We start from the raw sequence: 20,544 nt of genomic DNA on the forward strand, positions 1-20,544 counted from the left end.
AATCCGTAGGCAGAAATGTCACTTTTACAGCATTATTTATTTCGTTTCTACAAGGAATGCAATTTGTTTAAAGCTTTATTCGTTTTTAAATTTAGTGAAAGAAAAAAGAAAAAGAAAAATTAGATCTTTATTCATGTGGATTAACAGTAGCCATCTAACGTTCACTTTGTATTCACATCATTGTCGATGTAATAGAACAATGTTTAAACTAAAGTTGTTTTTGTTTTAAACTATCTTTTTAAATGCCGAAATTTACGACAATATTGTGATAATTATCGTATAATGGAGTCGTTGGTTCTCTACGTAGGTTTTTCCTTACGATGAAGCCAGCGCCTATGAAGATTTCGGCCAAACACTTTAGGAATCTTTGGTTGCCTTTGGCGTCGGGTGTCCCCGCCAAGCAAATAAATGAATAGATTAAGGGTTCTGCCAAGTGGGAGACGGGACGAGGACCACACCCCAATCAAAGCCTGGAGGCAGCTCCGTTGTGACCACGCTACCTGGTGGAATCTTTGTGCCAACATAATAGGTTTAAGTTGCGGTCTGTGTTCAATGAAGCAATTTGTCGTCTTGACATCGCTTTGGGTGGACTCGCGTCGTCTTTTTTCTCCAATAACCGTCACTCATTAACAGGTCGTAATGCGAAACTAGTCGCTGAGACTACGGTTGACCCGAATTCACCAGATACAGCCAACCATAAAAAAAGCATTTTATAAATTTCTCCCTTTGAATAGAGATTCGTTATAGTTCTATTTCGCCCGCAGTTATAAATTAAAGTATTAAATCACATCCAAAATAAATCCCTAAAACTCTTGTCGGCGTTAGACCTCTATCGAAAACGGACAGCTCGTCGAGTGCGTTGACCGTTCTGTATTCAAATCAGTTGACAAGTTATCAACAATTGTCAGCTAGATCCCGAGCTTCGGGCGAGAATAACTCATTTAGACTTACTTTACTTGCACCTGCATTTGTATCTCGACACCATAAACAAAATCGTCAGTCACAACGAGTAGTAAACGCGATTATTTTCATAAGAAATTCGCTTCCATTCTTCTGATCGGAGTATCCGGGTGAGACTATCCATTTGGTTTTGCCGTGTTCTGGATACCAAGATAGATACGGTGTCACTTTCCTAAGAATAACGCATCTATATTCTGCTGAACGCAGTTTCGATAACCAAATGTTCTCCCCACCCTCGGTACTAGCTTGATAACAGATCTGTACCATCCTCTTCACTTAGGCATCGGCGATAACTGCACTTTCTTAAGTTATCGGCAATGGCCCCGCCTCAACAAGGGTGCCGCGAAGGCACGCAGCTGACTTAATCATAGACTAGTTATTTAACAAATATTCCTAATATGAAGAGCAGTCTTTATTCGGCGCTGCCGCCATTACAGATCGTTATTCATAGTCGACTCGAACAATCGAAATATAAAACAAAAACTTATTTGTTAGCCTACCGGTTAAGCATTTTTATGTTAACACCTATAATTAAGAAAATCGTATAATTAATTTAGGCCTATATAATTCTTGAAATAAAAACTAAAATGACAGACTTATTTCCGGTATTGAAAACATTGAAAAATAACAAAGCGGAACTGTTCCTGTATAATAACTTAGAAAGCTAGAAGATATATATGCTTTTTCTACACCTGATATTCCCACTCAGAATAGTAATGGAGATGTGAATTGCCTTAAACCGCTCTATTTATGTGAAGAGATGTAAAGAGGACTGTTTCCACGCAGCTCACGTGGCTTTCTTTCAATGGAAAGTTATTTGGATCAGTGAGATCCACTACGTAACCTAGATTTTAAGAAAATATACTCCTCTTTTAGTGCTTGAGTAATTTACATGAATATCTTTTCTGATAACCTAGTAAAAATTATATTTCCAAAATATAAAAAAATTATTCAACAAAAACAATAAAAAAAATGTTATAATTTTAAATTTAAAAAATAAAAAATACAGTTATGACTATCGAATTATTTTATGCAATGATAATTATAAAATTTGAAGAAAGTAACGTATTCGTAATAGTCACAATGATCATACGCATATGATGAGAAATCAAATTAACTACATTTCGAGTTGTCTTCCTTCGCTCGGGGTCATCAAAAAACTAATTGGCTAACTTAAGGTCACGTCAGTAAAACATTAAGAGATTCACATATTTAACAGTAGGGACTACTAATCAAACTGGACTATAATTAGGTTAGCCTTAAAACTTAGACTTCGGACGTCAGATTCAAGGACGTGAAGATGAGCTCTAATTAATGTCAAGAATAGAATGGGGCCGTTTAGAAAGAGGCGTGGTTCTATCTCCTGACAGCTAGGCCTCACGACAGTTTGGACGGTCAGGGGACAAGTTCAATGAATTGTTGCGAAATGTCTTTTTAATATCCGATAGAATATTGTATGTCAGAATTGACATTGATGAGGATCAAACAAAAGACTGTACCACCGGAGAACTATTTCATTAATCTTAGTATAGCAACGGTTCTGAGTGGGTCTTCAGACTCTAACCTATTCATTCTATCGCTTTCTTTCTTTTTTCTGTGACTGTCTTATGAATTATTAAGAATTTAATTTATCTGGAATCACTAATGATCTACCATGCTAAAATATAAAATTAAAAAAGAAGATATTAGTTCAATGTTAGTTAAACCTATTTATAAGTCATAGATTGTTTGTCCAATCAATTTCTGGTCATTTAAAAAGCTGAAACTTCCTGATATCTATGATAACTAGTCAAGAAAACCCACTTACTTGTATCTGTTCGGCCCACATAGGCCTACATACGGAAGGTCAAGGCTCTCCATCCCTATATTAGATTTAGTCAGATTCTTTATCATTTATATTCCGCTAATGTTTCTTGTGGCTTTTCTATAGAATATATTTTTTTTAAAACATAATAGGCTATGTTAACTAATTGTTTGAATATTTGTTCCTCGATTTAAAAAAAAATATATTATTAATTTAATAATATAAAACATCTTTTACTTCTGGAATTATTAGATAAAGTATTTTGTTTTAAAATAAAAATTTTAATCCAATTAAACTAAAAAGAATCCACTCTTCCACATCACCAAAATGAAACAGGAAAAGGTTTAACTTAATGCCAATCGATAAGAGGTCGGGTAGAAAGGGAAAGGTAAGATTAAGTTGGGATGTAATCTTTGTTTATAGTTTTAAGCCCGTGCAGTTCGTGAACGAACGTCTAATTTAGGGCCTCAATCTGACAATGCGACTTTTATTTCCATCCGCATTATTTTTAAGGTGCGGCGATGACAGCTTGATCGCAGAGATGCTGTTAAACTTTCAAAATATAGGCTATCGACTTTCCATAATTTAAACCTTATTTCGAATTCTTTCGAATCGATCTTATGAAATGGTCATATATCGAGGAGTGAATGAACTCTCAAAACTGAAATTTATTTTAAGATTGATTGAAATTCTTTCTCTCTCTCTGTGTCTTAAAGTATCAATCATCTGCCAGAGATATTCCGAAATTTTCCCTGCGGTCAGTATAATAAAGAAGAGTTATTTAAAAATGACAAACTGTGAAGTTATGTTAATTATAAATAAAATGCTTTTGTAGACATATGCAAAAAGTTCGATATTGGACTAACAGATCTGATAGACAGGGTTATATTATAATTCTATTTCCTCTATTAATTTCGATTTGCCGAATTTTAATTGCTATTATTTTAAGCATTTTAAAGAAATCTTGAAAATATTATTTATAGTCACGAAATATTAGAAAATAACGCGATATAATAACATTAAATTTACAATATAATTATTTTTGCACAGGCCACGACATTCATTAGAGTAAGCTATATTATATATTGTATATAAGGGCCTATAACTTTTTCAGGTATAAACTTCGTTAGGAGTCTCACTATTTTATGGCCAAAGCCTTGTTTTCCTTCACCTTCTTTACAAAAGTTCATCTGAATATTTCATCGAAGTAGCAAAATAATCATAAATATTCATTAATACTTCTTGACCTTCGAAAATATAAATAATTTCAATTTAAAAAGACTTTAAAAAGAACAATAGCAGTCCTTTAAGTTGTGTCAAAAACAATGTTTTAATTACATTAATTCACAGAATATTTTAAAAATCATTTTAAATTTATAAATCCAAGTCTTTCAATTTGCCTCGGGTAATAAATAGAAAAGTGAGGCACGAAAGTTTGTCTGCCGAAGATCATGAAGCCAATCTGATCTCATCACGTAATCGCATCGTCTCATTCCTGGATGATGGACAGGCCAACCAATCATTTCAAATGTGTTATAATGATAATTTAACTTACAACTATTACATCATGACTAAGTAAAAAAACCTGCATTTATTCCTTAAATCGATGTTTAATTATTCTTAAATATCATAAAACTACGAATAATACCGCGAGCCGTAACAAATTAGACTTATTTTATTATTTTTAAAAATAATAATTAACAACTGTANAATGATTTAAAACTTTTTCATGATTGTTTTAGCATATATACAAATAGAAAATTAAATCAATTAATTTTAGAGTTGTTAAAGAATGTGAATTTAAATTTACTTATGCAAGGCGATTATCAAATTAATATAATGTATTAATTTAATTAGGTGTATCTGGCATAAATATTCGAAAGATAGTGTAAAAGAATTTTTAAGCAGGTGCTACTATGCATCATTTCGGCAGGTGCTAATAGACAATCTTGTTTTCTGCTTTCTTTTTTTTTTTCTTATTTATTTAAACTGATTAACGTGAGACCTACATAATCATTAAATATTGTTCTATTCTGCTTTTTATGTTTTCTTAAATAATTAAAAATTAATATTTTGACTAAATAAAGCAACTATCTATCAACTAATATTTAGTATAACGAACTAAATTCTAATTATATAAGACACATTCAGATATTATTAAAATAGCATAATAAACTAATTTTTACTAGAAAATTATTACAGTACATTCTTTTATAAATTGGATTCACTCATAATTAGGATTGTTAGTGACGAACTATTTACGATATAATTAATTTTAGTGTTTTCGGATATAATAATCACATTTATTAAATTTATAGATAATAGCCTATAAGGTCTATTATAGCATATCCAAAATAGCATGCATAATTTCATTTATAAAAACTAATGAATAAAGGAATTCTGTAATACATTCCGAAACAGTAATGATTCTACTTCTAAGAAAACCAGAAATTGAATTTCTCATTTCATGGGGGTTTACTAAGATTTTACTAAGCAAGCGTGCGTTTTTTGGATCGTGTTGATTGCTTGTTTTTAAAATAGATAATATCTAAACTTCAATGTTAGCGATCAATTATATAGGAATAATTGCATGATTTGTCTTCCTCTGCTCCAGTAATTGAATTTTTCTCGCAAAGCATCAGAATATTATGGAATGTGTCACCAGTCTATCGTTTTGTCTAATATGAACGGCTAATTAGTTAATGCAATAGGATTAATTAATATGGAAGAAAATTAAAACGAAATTTCGATCCAATTTTCCATAAAAAATTATAAAATTTGAATCGGATATTAGCATAGTCACATAAAATATTTTTTTTTGGTTAACTCTTTTTGCCCTAAGGATACTAAGAGTGCACCAGACAGGGATTTTCTTACCACAGTACGAAAATTGCCATTAATGGCTATCCTATGGCTACTCAGTTCGTCTTCCAGCTAGTTCACCGACTGATAGTACAATATATCCATGAACTTAATATATAGGCTTATTAAATTTAATTACAGTTTAAATATAAGGAAAAATAAATATCGACAATCTAGTTCTGGCTTGGTTTATCGTCGCAAAAATAAATTATTTTGCTTTAGTTCACTACTAAATATCCGGAATGTTTACCGTTATACTGATTCTCCACTCATAACAGGTTTGCTTATTCGATAGTGATTGTCTGGCGTTTAGTTCAATGATTTATTTAAAATAGGTTTCAGTAAGAATGATTCTAAAAAGGCAAAACTTTTGCATAGATGTTATTAAGTTAAAATTAAAATTTAATTTATAGATCACGATAGTAATATATTAATAATGTAAGCTATTATACTTGTCAGAATTACTTTCATTAAAATCACAAACTTTGAGCTTTAGTCTATGTAATTTAGTGGAATATGATCTAGATTCGCATTGTAACTAACAGTATAATCATTAATTACAAAATTCTTGAATTTCAAATAATAAAATGTGACAGGCAATTCTTTTAAGATTGTTTCTAAATTATTCTCCTAGTAAATTAAGTTAAACTCTTAGATTTACATGGAGAGTAATTGAAATAAGATAGCTGTTTCCAAACTGTTACCTATTACAATACAAGAAAGTATTAGTTACACTTATTTCCAATAAGATAAATATGCAAAGAAAATTATTGCAGAAACGTAAAATGTTTTAATTAATAATTAATAGGTTACTAATTAACCGATATAAAATAATTTGACTTTTGCTAATAAAATTGTTATAATGTAGTTTCGGATATAAAGTCATATCTACTGCATTATTTTTATTGGCCCATGAAAAATCGATTAAGATAAGAATTTTCTTTTATTTAAGTTTAAATTATACAACGAATTTTACATTATCAAATGTAGATACATTGTAAGAAAGTAAAAGATTGATTATTTTATATTTATAATAAATTGTGACACTTTAAAACTATCTTTGTTGTAAAAGAAAATGGACTAAATTATCGAGAAAAGTTTGTATATTCGCCATTTCATTTCTATTTAAAAAAATGTCATTAATAAATCTGAAACCTAAGATATATAAATTGTATTTCCTTAGTTTTATATTTGTAATTTCCTTCGAAGGTTATTGAAAAGACTGACTACGTTGACAAGTTTCTTAACAGGTATTTAAATTCAAGGTTGTATATAATAAAACTCGATCGTTCATCAACCGCCGCATTTGACATTTAGAACGACTTATAAAAATACTAGTGTGTGTGGAATAAGCGAGGGGTGACCTTTACGAGATTTTGGGGTGTATTACAAGATCGGCCCACCGGTCGATGCAGAGGGCGCTGCCCTCTGTCGGACGCCCACCCTCACTATCGAAAATGGAGGAAAAGACAACGCTCCAGCAGGGCAATTTGAATCGCGCTCTGACGTGGGTGGTACTTTTGCTTCTCACTTTCTCATGCCAATAGCCTCGTAATTCTTTCGCTTCGGTGACATTGGGGCCCTCTTCTACACCAGCCCCAAAACTCTTCCTTATAAGTTATGGTTTACCGACTGCTTCTCTAAAATCTTAAGACGACGTTGACGGAATAATATATAACTATACATCTAGATTATAAGATATCGCGGTGAAAACCGATCTTGCGTATTCGAATTGCCATTTATTGTCAATCAAACTTTTTATGTGATTAAAAACAATTGAAAAATATAGAGTAAGAACGTTTATAGCTTTAATGTCTTTTTTTATAGATAAATTCAAAATTTTGTGCATTAGAATAAACTAAGTATCCAATTTCTAATTGTAAGCTTATGTAATGTTTTGTCATGTTAGACAAAATCTTCTGAAAAATTTGTTTTTCTAAAATTCTACTTTACATCATTTTAAAAGTGTAAAATATTTTAACATATTAAGTTAATAATGTATCATTTTTTATTTTAACATAGGTTAATTTAGCTCAATTTTTTAATCATTATTGTTCACAATTTTAGTTATTTAGTTTAGAAGAATGGGCAAAAACTTCATTTTTCATTTAAAAGAATATCTCTAGGCAAAATTTAACGCGCTTCTCTACAATAATATTGCTAGAAAAGTTAATAAAGAGCGTGTTTAAGTGTAAAAAAAAGTCAGTGTAACATGGAAAAGTGCGATAGAATGATGAAAGCATCAGATAAAACGATTGCTTGTCAGATAGGTGACCCGAAGGCATCCCTTACGATACACCCTTTCTCTGCATTCCGTTCGAAGATAATAGTGAGTTTTTATTGACGCCTATCGTACATTAGTTTTCGGCCGTTGATGGGATTGGAATTTTTTGAAAAGGGAGTGGTATTTATGACGGATTGTTATTGTCACTAGAAGAAGTTCGCACATGTATTCAGACCGTGCCAAATTAATAGAGACTCATTAATAGCTGCCATCTCTAAACTGTTGGGTTCGCGTGCTGCGAGTTCTAAATCCCAAGAAGTTAGATGAGATAGCGAAAGTAATTGTTAGACTAAATAATGAAAATATCTTACACCATAAATGAAGAGATTCTAGATTATAGGTTTCTCCTTCCCTAATGTCATTATTTAGGTTCAACGTATTATATTTAACAAGAGCGCATATATAACATATTTAACTTTTTAACGCCCGAGGTGAATATTGAAAGATATAGACTAATGTATCGTGTTCAGGTTTCATCACCTCTTTTGATTCCGTGTTTAACTTCATTTCAGTTTTTTTCAAAATCATAACTGTTAGAAATATCGAAACGACAATTTGCATTAAATAATAATATACGTTCTTGAAAAATAATTTCTTAATATTTCCGAATGGTTTGGAATCCATTAAGCACTATTCTATGTTCTGTGGGTGGAGAAAACAAGATAAAAGAGGGCGGCAACTTCAAAAACTTTTACAAACACTGCTTCAAAATGAGTAAAATAACAGTGTGAATGGGCGAATTGCTCACTGGCAGAAGCCATTCTGTTACTTGTTTACCTTGAGAATTACAAATAATACTCTATACGTTTTAAACAGACCTGCCTATAGAATAAGCTTTTCGTATTTAATAATTTTTTCTTTTATTTATGGAAATGCACGCAATAACATATAATTTATACACTATAAAATAAGTTATTGGCATTTTGATTTATTGATTAACATTAATTATGTAATTTTTATAATTTTTTACAACAAGAAATTGAATTTTTATGAGCAGGCTTTGTTTATTACACAATTTCTCCCACTTAATGTAAATATTGAAAATTGTATAAATATATTTCTATTTATACAGATTTTAAAATCAGTTTAAGTTATTAAATTTCAAAAAATATACGTTAAGAAAAAATTTGAGGAACGAATTTAATAATGCAGAGGATTTTGATTTCATTTAAGAACAGAAATGAATGGATCTGTCATAGTTTATCAATTGAGTTAAAAAGGGAAGTGTCCAGATTGAATAGTGCGTGGGATTAATATGCTACTGCTTAGGACTAATTAAATATTTGATTTGACCAAGATGACCTTCGAATGTATTATCATATTTAACATAGGCTTGCTCTCACAGTAAGAAAATTAACTCAACTTAACTTATTCCATCTTCAGTTTCTTTCATTTGTCAAATGATCAATTATTAAATAATTCATTAAATTGTTTTTTCCATTATTTTCCACTTAGAAATAGAGAATCAGAGTAGAAACAATTATTTTAAAGGCTAAATTTTTATGAAAATAGACAGTACTCTATCTTATTAATTCGGTTATTAACATAAATATCTGTTTATATACAATTAATAGCTGTAATTTAAGCAGTTATCTGCTCTAGGCCTGTCTGTTTTCTACAGTTATCTGCTATCTGTTATTTAAACAGTTGTTAAGTGTTTAAATACAGTTAATAACTATATTTAAACAGTTATATGCTTAGTTATTTCGATAACTGTAGTGTAAGTAAAATAAATAACATTCCTTCACTCATTTCTTCAGAAATCAGATTAATTCTCATGTAATTTGATGATAATCTTAATGTGTTAGCGAACAGTTCTAGTCATTTATTTGTTCTTCAGAATTAGTGAAATAAAAATAATAATTCCTATTTAAATTACAAGAATGATGAAAGCATTGATATAATTTAGTTGAGGAAATTTATAGTTTAACAAAACTTTTTATAACGCAAGTATTGTATATCTTAAATATATGAAAATAAAATATTTTATATAGTATTTTCATTTGATATTGCTAGAAATTTGATTCTTTCTTAAATATATATATATATATATAAAGAAAACAAAAAATGCGAATAACTATTTGATAGAGAGACTATACTTTTGTCTATGACTATAAATTTGTATTAGAGGATGTGTGTTGAATAGTATAATTTTAGCTGCTAAGAATACTGAAATGTAGGTTTTAATCAAAATTCTGAAAAAGAAAGTAGTTTTTGACTTCGAAGAAACGAGTCTGTAAAACTTGTAAATCATTTTAATATTCTTTGATAAATGTTTTATTATTCGACATATTCAATAATTTAAATAATTTTAAAGTTAAAATGCTTTCCTTTATTAATTTCCAAATATCACGTAACATTTTTCTGGTACCAAAAAGTATGAAAATATGGGAAGTTCAATTCGAAATTTTCATTACATTTTCATTTCGGTCATTACCAAAAATGATGCAGTGACGTAATAATTGCATATTACATTTAAATCATTAAAATTTAAAAATTTCTTAACTTGAAGGTTTTATTTTTCGAAAGAGAAATAAAAGCCGATGTAATTACTAGAAAAATAAACTTGGATGTTTAATTACACGTCTAATTATAACTCACAAATGTTAATTTCTCGTTGTAAACACGAAACAGGCTTAAAAGTTTGAATTGCAGATGAACGTTGTATGGTGGAAGATAACGACTGCAAAGCAATTAAAAACCTCGAAGAGATACTGTTGTCGCAGCATGCTGATTTTCTTATCTCCTCGAAGATCTCCAATCCGATGGACGTAGTCGTTGTGACGTGCCGTTTGGTCGCACGCCAGCACGCGATTGTGGGCGGACAGTTAGAAGGCTGAGGACGCGTGGGGATGTAGGCGGTGACGCTTCGGATCCGCCCATGCTGCCAGATAGTGGGTAGAACGGTATGTTGGACAAAAGTCTCAAAGGGAAATTTATCAATGATTCTTAATCGAGATAATTCCCATCTCGCGTGTAAGTGCGCACTTTCTCTGCACAAGACATCTACAGTTAGATACGGTGAAGATTATATAATGCCAAATAGCAAATCGTATACTTTCAAATGCATTGAATGTGTTGATCCTTAAAAGTGATAACAGAAAATATTCCTTTGAAACAGATCCCGATTTATATCCTAGTAGTACGGTGATCGGTGATCATACATCTTCATTAATTATGATAAAGTTTATACTTTATATTCGAATTCGTTGCTAGAAAAATAATATTTGTTAGTAAATTTATCGTTTGAAAGAAATCCAGAATACTTTATACTGTATATTAATAATAATTATAGTTATTTTATTGAATTAATTTGATTATTTTTAATGAACATTGCGGTTGAAATTGTAACAATAATTTGATAAGCATTATCATAGTTTTAAATTAAAAGAAAACGTTGAGTTATCGTTATAATGGACAGAATGGATTTTATTCATTTAAGGAAACGTTTTTCGGTTTTAGTTCATTTAGTCAAAATTTGAAAATATTCGTAAATTACGGTTTACAATTACTCTTTTTTCTGTCTGCAAGCATAAATCATAAATGGTGGTTACTTATAAGAGATGATGTGCTAGTTTGTTTGCCCTTGAGCCACTTTGTTCCGCCAGGAAACCCACGACTGTCTGGACCGGGGGATCGAGTTGACACGACTGGTCTCTTATAGACCTACAACTTACTGCTTGGCTACTGCGTTGAAAAATGATAAACATTTTGTATAAAATAAATTGCGGTGTAATTTAACAAATTTAAATGTGTTAGTATGTTGTCTTTATTTCAATATTATTATTATTTTAATTTTAGTGAGAAAAAATTTAATAAAGTAATGTTAGAAGCACAGATATACAAATCCATATTCAATAATATAGTATATACTTTAATACTTGAAATTCTGTTGAATTGTCGAAGAGACTGAAGGTTAATTGAGATGTTAAAAAGATTATAATTAATTTGTTAGGTTTATATAAAAGAATTCAAATAACATCTTACATAATCAACTTACAGCCTAAAGCGACCTTTTAACTTCTTAAAAAAATATCGAATTTAATTCATAGAATTTACTTTAGACATTACTTTATTTAAAAAATTTATTGACTTTTTAGATAAAATAATTTTAAAAAATTAAGAAAGTATATAATTATAAAAGAAATAAAATTTATATAAACATATATTTATTTAATTTTTCGGATCAAATTTTACTATATTCATTTTTATTAGATTACTATTTGGCTTTTAATAATTTACAGTAATTAAAAGTTCGATGTAATTCAGTTCACTCCTTACTAATTATTTAATTCATTTGAATATCAATTTCTTTGTTCTAAAATCTAATTAAAAAACGTTTTTTTTAAATCTTTTATTTATTAATACTATTTTAAAACTAAACAGAAATATATCGAATTGTGCACTTTTAAAATTATCTCCTTATTCCAAATAAAATAAATGTAATTCAATAAGCTACAGACTAATAAATTAATGACATATTATATTTATTTATTTTACAAGAACTTAAAAGACACAGAATGATAAAAACATGCCTATCTTTTAAGATGAAAAAAGTAGCATAAAACAGTTATGAAAAATCTTTTAACTTTGTAATTATTATAATCAAATATTAACATTTAAAATAAAATTTAAATGATTTAAAACTTTTTCATGATTGTTTTAGCATATATACAAATAGAAAATTAAATCAATTAATTTTAGAGTTGTTAAAGAATGTGAATTTAAATTTACTTATGCAAGGCGATTATCAAATTAATATAATGTATTAATTTAATTAGGTGTATCTGGCATAAATATTCGAAAGATAGTGTAAAAGAATTTTTAAGCAGGTGCTACTATGCATCATTTCGGCAGGTGCTAATAGACAATCTTGTTTTCTGCTTTCTTTTTTTTTTTCTTATTTATTTAAACTGATTAACGTGAGACCTACATAATCATTAAATATTGTTCTATTCTGCTTTTTATGTTTTCTTAAATAATTAAAAATTAATATTTTGACTAAATAAAGCAACTATCTATCAACTAATATTTAGTATAACGAACTAAATTCTAATTATATAAGACACATTCAGATATTATTAAAATAGCATAATAAACTAATTTTTACTAGAAAATTATTACAGTACATTCTTTTATAAATTGGATTCACTCATAATTAGGATTGTTAGTGACGAACTATTTACGATATAATTAATTTTAGTGTTTTCGGATATAATAATCACATTTATTAAATTTATAGATAATAGCCTATAAGGTCTATTATAGCATATCCAAAATAGCATGCATAATTTCATTTATAAAAACTAATGAATAAAGGAATTCTGTAATACATTCCGAAACAGTAATGATTCTACTTCTAAGAAAACCAGAAATTGAATTTCTCATTTCATGGGGGTTTACTAAGATTTTACTAAGCAAGCGTGCGTTTTTTGGATCGTGTTGATTGCTTGTTTTTAAAATAGATAATATCTAAACTTCAATGTTAGCGATCAATTATATAGGAATAATTGCATGATTTGTCTTCCTCTGCTCCAGTAATTGAATTTTTCTCGCAAAGCATCAGAATATTATGGAATGTGTCACCAGTCTATCGTTTTGTCTAATATGAACGGCTAATTAGTTAATGCAATAGGATTAATTAATATGGAAGAAAATTAAAACGAAATTTCGATCCAATTTTCCATAAAAAATTATAAAATTTGAATCGGATATTAGCATAGTCACATAAAATATTTTTTTTTGGTTAACTCTTTTTGCCCTAAGGATACTAAGAGTGCACCAGACAGGGATTTTCTTACCACAGTACGAAAATTGCCATTAATGGCTATCCTATGGCTACTCAGTTCGTCTTCCAGCTAGTTCACCGACTGATAGTACAATATATCCATGAACTTAATATATAGGCTTATTAAATTTAATTACAGTTTAAATATAAGGAAAAATAAATATCGACAATCTAGTTCTGGCTTGGTTTATCGTCGCAAAAATAAATTATTTTGCTTTAGTTCACTACTAAATATCCGGAATGTTTACCGTTATACTGATTCTCCACTCATAACAGGTTTGCTTATTCGATAGTGATTGTCTGGCGTTTAGTTCAATGATTTATTTAAAATAGGTTTCAGTAAGAATGATTCTAAAAAGGCAAAACTTTTGCATAGATGTTATTAAGTTAAAATTAAAATTTAATTTATAGATCACGATAGTAATATATTAATAATGTAAGCTATTATACTTGTCAGAATTACTTTCATTAAAATCACAAACTTTGAGCTTTAGTCTATGTAATTTAGTGGAATATGATCTAGATTCGCATTGTAACTAACAGTATAATCATTAATTACAAAATTCTTGAATTTCAAATAATAAAATGTGACAGGCAATTCTTTTAAGATTGTTTCTAAATTATTCTCCTAGTAAATTAAGTTAAACTCTTAGATTTACATGGAGAGTAATTGAAATAAGATAGCTGTTTCCAAACTGTTACCTATTACAATACAAGAAAGTATTAGTTACACTTATTTCCAATAAGATAAATATGCAAAGAAAATTATTGCAGAAACGTAAAATGTTTTAATTAATAATTAATAGGTTACTAATTAACCGATATAAAATAATTTGACTTTTGCTAATAAAATTGTTATAATGTAGTTTCGGATATAAAGTCATATCTACTGCATTATTTTTATTGGCCCATGAAAAATCGATTAAGATAAGAATTTTCTTTTATTTAAGTTTAAATTATACAACGAATTTTACATTATCAAATGTAGATACNTAATTAGGTTAGCCTTAAAACTTAGACTTCGGACGTCAGATTCAAGGACGTGAAGATGAGCTCTAATTAATGTCAAGAATAGAATGGGGCCGTTTAGAAAGAGGCGTGGTTCTATCTCCTGACAGCTAGGCCTCACGACAGTTTGGACGGTCAGGGGACAAGTTCAATGAATTGTTGCGAAATGTCTTTTTAATATCCGATAGAATATTGTATGTCAGAATTGACATTGATGAGGATCAAACAAAAGACTGTACCACCGGAGAACTATTTCATTAATCTTAGTATAGCAACGGTTCTGAGTGGGTCTTCAGACTCTAACCTATTCATTCTATCGCTTTCTTTCTTTTTTCTGTGACTGTCTTATGAATTATTAAGAATTTAATTTATCTGGAATCACTAATGATCTACCATGCTAAAATATAAAATTAAAAAAGAAGATATTAGTTCAATGTTAGTTAAACCTATTTATAAGTCATAGATTGTTTGTCCAATCAATTTCTGGTCATTTAAAAAGCTGAAACTTCCTGATATCTATGATAACTAGTCAAGAAAACCCACTTACTTGTATCTGTTCGGCCCACATAGGCCTACATACGGAAGGTCAAGGCTCTCCATCCCTATATTAGATTTAGTCAGATTCTTTATCATTTATATTCCGCTAATGTTTCTTGTGGCTTTTCTATAGAATATATTTTTTTTAAAACATAATAGGCTATGTTAACTAATTGTTTGAATATTTGTTCCTCGATTTAAAAAAAAATATATTATTAATTTAATAATATAAAACATCTTTTACTTCTGGAATTATTAGATAAAGTATTTTGTTTTAAAATAAAAATTTTAATCCAATTAAACTAAAAAGAATCCACTCTTCCACATCACCAAAATGAAACAGGAAAAGGTTTAACTTAATGCCAATCGATAAGAGGTCGGGTAGAAAGGGAAAGGTAAGATTAAGTTGGGATGTAATCTTTGTTTATAGTTTTAAGCCCGTGCAGTTCGTGAACGAACGTCTAATTTAGGGCCTCAATCTGACAATGCGACTTTTATTTCCATCCGCATTATTTTTAAGGTGCGGCGATGACAGCTTGATCGCAGAGATGCTGTTAAACTTTCAAAATATAGGCTATCGACTTTCCATAATTTAAACCTTATTTCGAATTCTTTCGAATCGATCTTATGAAATGGTCATATATCGAGGAGTGAATGAACTCTCAAAACTGAAATTTATTTTAAGATTGATTGAAATTCTTTCTCTCTCTCTGTGTCTTAAAGTATCAATCATCTGCCAGAGATATTCCGAAATTTTCCCTGCGGTCAGTATAATAAAGAAGAGTTATTTAAAAATGACAAACTGTGAAGTTATGTTAATTATAAATAAAATGCTTTTGTAGACATATGCAAAAAGTTCGATATTGGACTAACAGATCTGATAGACAGGGTTATATTATAATTCTATTTCCTCTATTAATTTCGATTTGCCGAATTTTAATTGCTATTATTTTAAGCATTTTAAAGAAATCTTGAAAATATTATTTATAGTCACGAAATATTAGAAAATAACGCGATATAATAACATTAAATTTACAATATAATTATTTTTGCACAGGCCACGACATTCATTAGAGTAAGCTATATTATATATTGTATATAAGGGCCTATAACTTTTTCAGGTATAAACTTCGTTAGGAGTCTCACTATTTTATGGCCAAAGCCTTGTTTTCCTTCACCTTCTTTACAAAAGTTCATCTGAATATTTCATCGAAGTAGCAAAATAATCATAAATATTCATTAATACTTCTTGACCTTCGAAAATATAAATAATTTCAATTTAAAAAGACTTTAAAAAGAACAATAGCAGTCCTTTAAGTTGTGTCAAAAACAATGTTTTAATTACATTAATTCACAGAATATTTTAAAAATCATTTTAAATTTATAAATCCAAGTCTTTCAATTTGCCTCGGGTAATAAATAGAAAAGTGAGGCACGAAAGTTTGTCTGCCGAAGATCATGAAGCCAATCTGATCTCATCACGTAATCGCATCGTCTCATTCCTGGATGATGGACAGGCCAACCAATCATTTCAAATGTGTTATAATGATAATTTAACTTACAACTATTACATCATGACTAAGTAAAAAAACCTGCATTTATTCCTTAAATCGATGTTTAATTATTCTTAAATATCATAAAACTACGAATAATACCGCGAGCCGTAACAAATTAGACTTATTTTATTATTTTTAAAAATAATAATTAACAACTGTAGATCTAACAGAACGATTGACCAATCATTTGAGTTAATTATAGAAATTTCTAGTGGGATTCGAGAGAAACAAGCCTATAATTTTTATAAAACTTTATTTTTTCTCTATCATTATTATTGTTATTATTTTATAATTGTCGAGACGTAGGTGATTTTATCGTAATCTTCTACTTTTGCCCTTTGTTAATTTGCATTCGACTTTAAATTAATGACTGCAATTATTATATTTATATGCGAATTTTAATAAAATTCCACATAGCAAAGTTTATATCACTAAGTAATAATGAGAATTAATTTATAATTTTTATATTTAATTAGTTAAATCTAAAAATTATATAACAGATTTCTTCTATTTCGAAATCTTTTATTGGGTTTCACTCTCCTTCCTTACTTTGTTACTAAGTAAAATATTTAATAAAATATTAAATTAAACAAAATAGGCGAAAATAAAATAAAAGACCTTGAACCTAGAACTTTAAAGAAGTAAAACCTTATAAGGCAAATTGAATTTATTATAATTTAAATAGATTTTTATAGCTAGTGCTTCAATATTTATTAAAAAGTAAGTGATTCTAGAGTAATTATAAACGAAATTACGCGAATTTCATTATTGCAATTTCTTAATAAGTTTCTTATATTCAGAAGGAAGCGTGTCATAGAACTCTTACTAAGTGGGTATTAATTTCCCTCCAGCAGAAATGATTTGCTCGATTGTAAATTCAAATACGATAGAATAAATTAAATTAGACGGGTCAAGTTTAATAAACTATAAATTAGCATTTGATCATTAATGGAAAATATATATGCCGCATTAAACATAAGCATAATTGATCCCGTATCGGAACGACTACCGAAAACTCGTTCTACGTCAATTAAAATAAAAGATATAGTCGAGCAAAGAAACAAATTTTCTTCCCATATCTTTCTTTAATCTATAATACTTAAGTCTCAATTTTTCCGTTATGGAAAGAATTAGATGACAAGGACACATCAACGTCGTCCTTGTGTCCTCTCCAATCGGAAATGTATGGGACATAATGTCACCACGAGTCTAGTACCGGTTTGCCTCTTCCACGTCCTTGGGGTATAATTGGGCGGTCTGATTGGCGACGGATAACTCGGATAGGCGTGAAATATCTAATCGATCCATGACGGCGTCAACCCCACTGCGACACTTGACGCTACTGTGACAAGGGTCGACACTCGTTCCTCATAAATAATAAACCATTAAACACTTCGTACTCCTAATTCACCATAGATAATGACAATTTTGATTTATAAAGATGGCCAGATCAACAAACCAAGAAATTAATTGCTACTTATCCTAAACAAATAAATTAAAATTCCGTTTGAACCCTATCGATGCTGGGATCGATGGAATTTTATATTAAAATTCGCTAAACGTTTTCATTTTATTCATATTCTTCATATAATTTTTTATCTTATAAAATTGATTTATTGTATAGGAGTTTTACTATATAATTGTTTCTAATAATATATAAAATGTTCAATGAATTCAGCTAAAGAACTAAACTCATAATTTTTAAAAAGCTTTGACATCTAAATTTTCGATATTTTCCAGCGTTTTTGCCTAAGATGATGGATGTTTATGACTAGAAAGTTCCAAACTGCTCTTCATCATCGAGCGATAACAATCTTAAAGTCTGAAAAGAAAATAAAAAAGTTACATTCTGAAGTCTCTGCATTGAATACAAAATAAAAAATATCAAAATTATAAAATCACAAGTATTCATTGTAATATTTTGACAACAGACTGACATCCAACTGATAATTTTATTTCCGTAATATATTAATTGTACTGTACAGTACTTGAGATAGATGCTAATGAAATTCAAATAATTAATGTTTAAGGTATTGTCTAAATACTAGGCCTACCAGCTAAAATGAAAATGAAGACAAAAATTAAGCTAACCCAGGATACAAGATGAAGATTCTATTGAACTAAACAAAATAGAATAACTCTTTAATAAACTTGAGTAAAGAAATACATTAAACCAAAATTAATCTAAATGTTTGAAAATTCTAATCGTAGAGCATTAAATTAAAAAGATTACAATTTGATATTTATTTATAATTTAGTAAAATTAATAAGCCTGATCTATACAATTAAACAGAGCTATAAGTTTATACATAATATATGAATGCCTAGATGCAAATTATAAGTGAAACAGATATCAAATAAATGATAATAATAGTATAAAATCTTCTAAGTATCATGTTGTAAATCTTAGGTCTTCACTATCTAATATTTTAAAAATATTTAAATATAAAAAAATAATATTAATATATCTTAAACTTAAATTTATTTAAATACAATACAATAAATAGTTTTTCCCCAAATTTTCTTATTCTTCAGCCTGATAAATTTTATAATAGTTTGTTATATATTACCTAAAATTTGTTATCTTAACATTGATTACATGCAGAGTTAAGTTTTTATTTCTTATTATTTCGTTTAATTTTCCTCAAAATAAAATAAATTTGAATATATATCATTAAAATAAATGATTGTAGGTGTATAACTTATATCTTGTTTATGTGTCTATTCTTTACGAAGGCGGAAATAATTAAAAATTATATTAACTTCATAAAATAACAATAATTATGTCTATTTTATTCTTATAAAACCAATTATTTTTTAAGTAAGCTCAATAAAAATAAGTATAAAAACTATTTATGAATTTTATTTTTAAAAAGTTTATGTTTCCGATATAAATTTATGTATAAATAACATACGATTTAAATATTTTAAATTTAATTGTAAGTTTTAAAATAAATGTTTCATAACAATACACTATTATTCTTCTTTGCATTAGATAATATTCAAATAATTTTTTTTCAATAAATATGTTAAAAATAAAACAAACAGATCGATATATTATCATTTTAGCTAAGATAAATTGTTAAAAAAGTTATAAATTTTTCATAAGTTTAAAAACTAAAACAGAGTGCAATTTAAATCATTCGTTTACTTTTGCAGTTTAATACCTTTCGGATATTTACATTTGAGGTCCTATGTAAATCGAAGGATTGATTCGGGGTCATATTTGTTTCTATATCGAGATTTACAATGTAACAATGGCGATTGTGGCAGGCGTCGTACACGTTCGTGTTAAACTCCGATATGTCAAACAAAACACTGTACCGAGATCATAATGACGTCATTAGATGCTCCCTAGCCCGCGGGTTGTTATCCTTTTATGGTGTAGAGGACGAAACGTGTCCTCTCTCGCCCACTCGTCACCCTCGGGCTACCACTCTTAAATTTTCTGCGTGAAAATGTTTACACCGACCTCGCCATATACAAAGATTAGTTTTGCATAAAACTATAAATGGTCACACGTTCGTAATAAGTCAAGAATAATATTTTCTTTTTTTATGAGGAACATTTCTAGAAATAAGCTTATAATACTAAACTTAATTCACTAATTTGTATTTTATTTAAGCTGTGTCACGGCTAACGACGATGTTATTTTACACGCACAATAATTAACATTGCCTATAATTACAAATGTGATAGGAGTACTGTTTTATGTTCGATTATTACTTTGCATGATAAACTGGTT

Source organism: Centruroides sculpturatus, unplaced genomic scaffold (genome assembly GCF_000671375.1).
Source record: "Centruroides sculpturatus isolate CEXI.00-Female unplaced genomic scaffold, Cexi_2.0 scaffold75, whole genome shotgun sequence".
Classification (NCBI taxonomy): Eukaryota; Metazoa; Arthropoda; class Arachnida; order Scorpiones; family Buthidae; genus Centruroides; species Centruroides sculpturatus.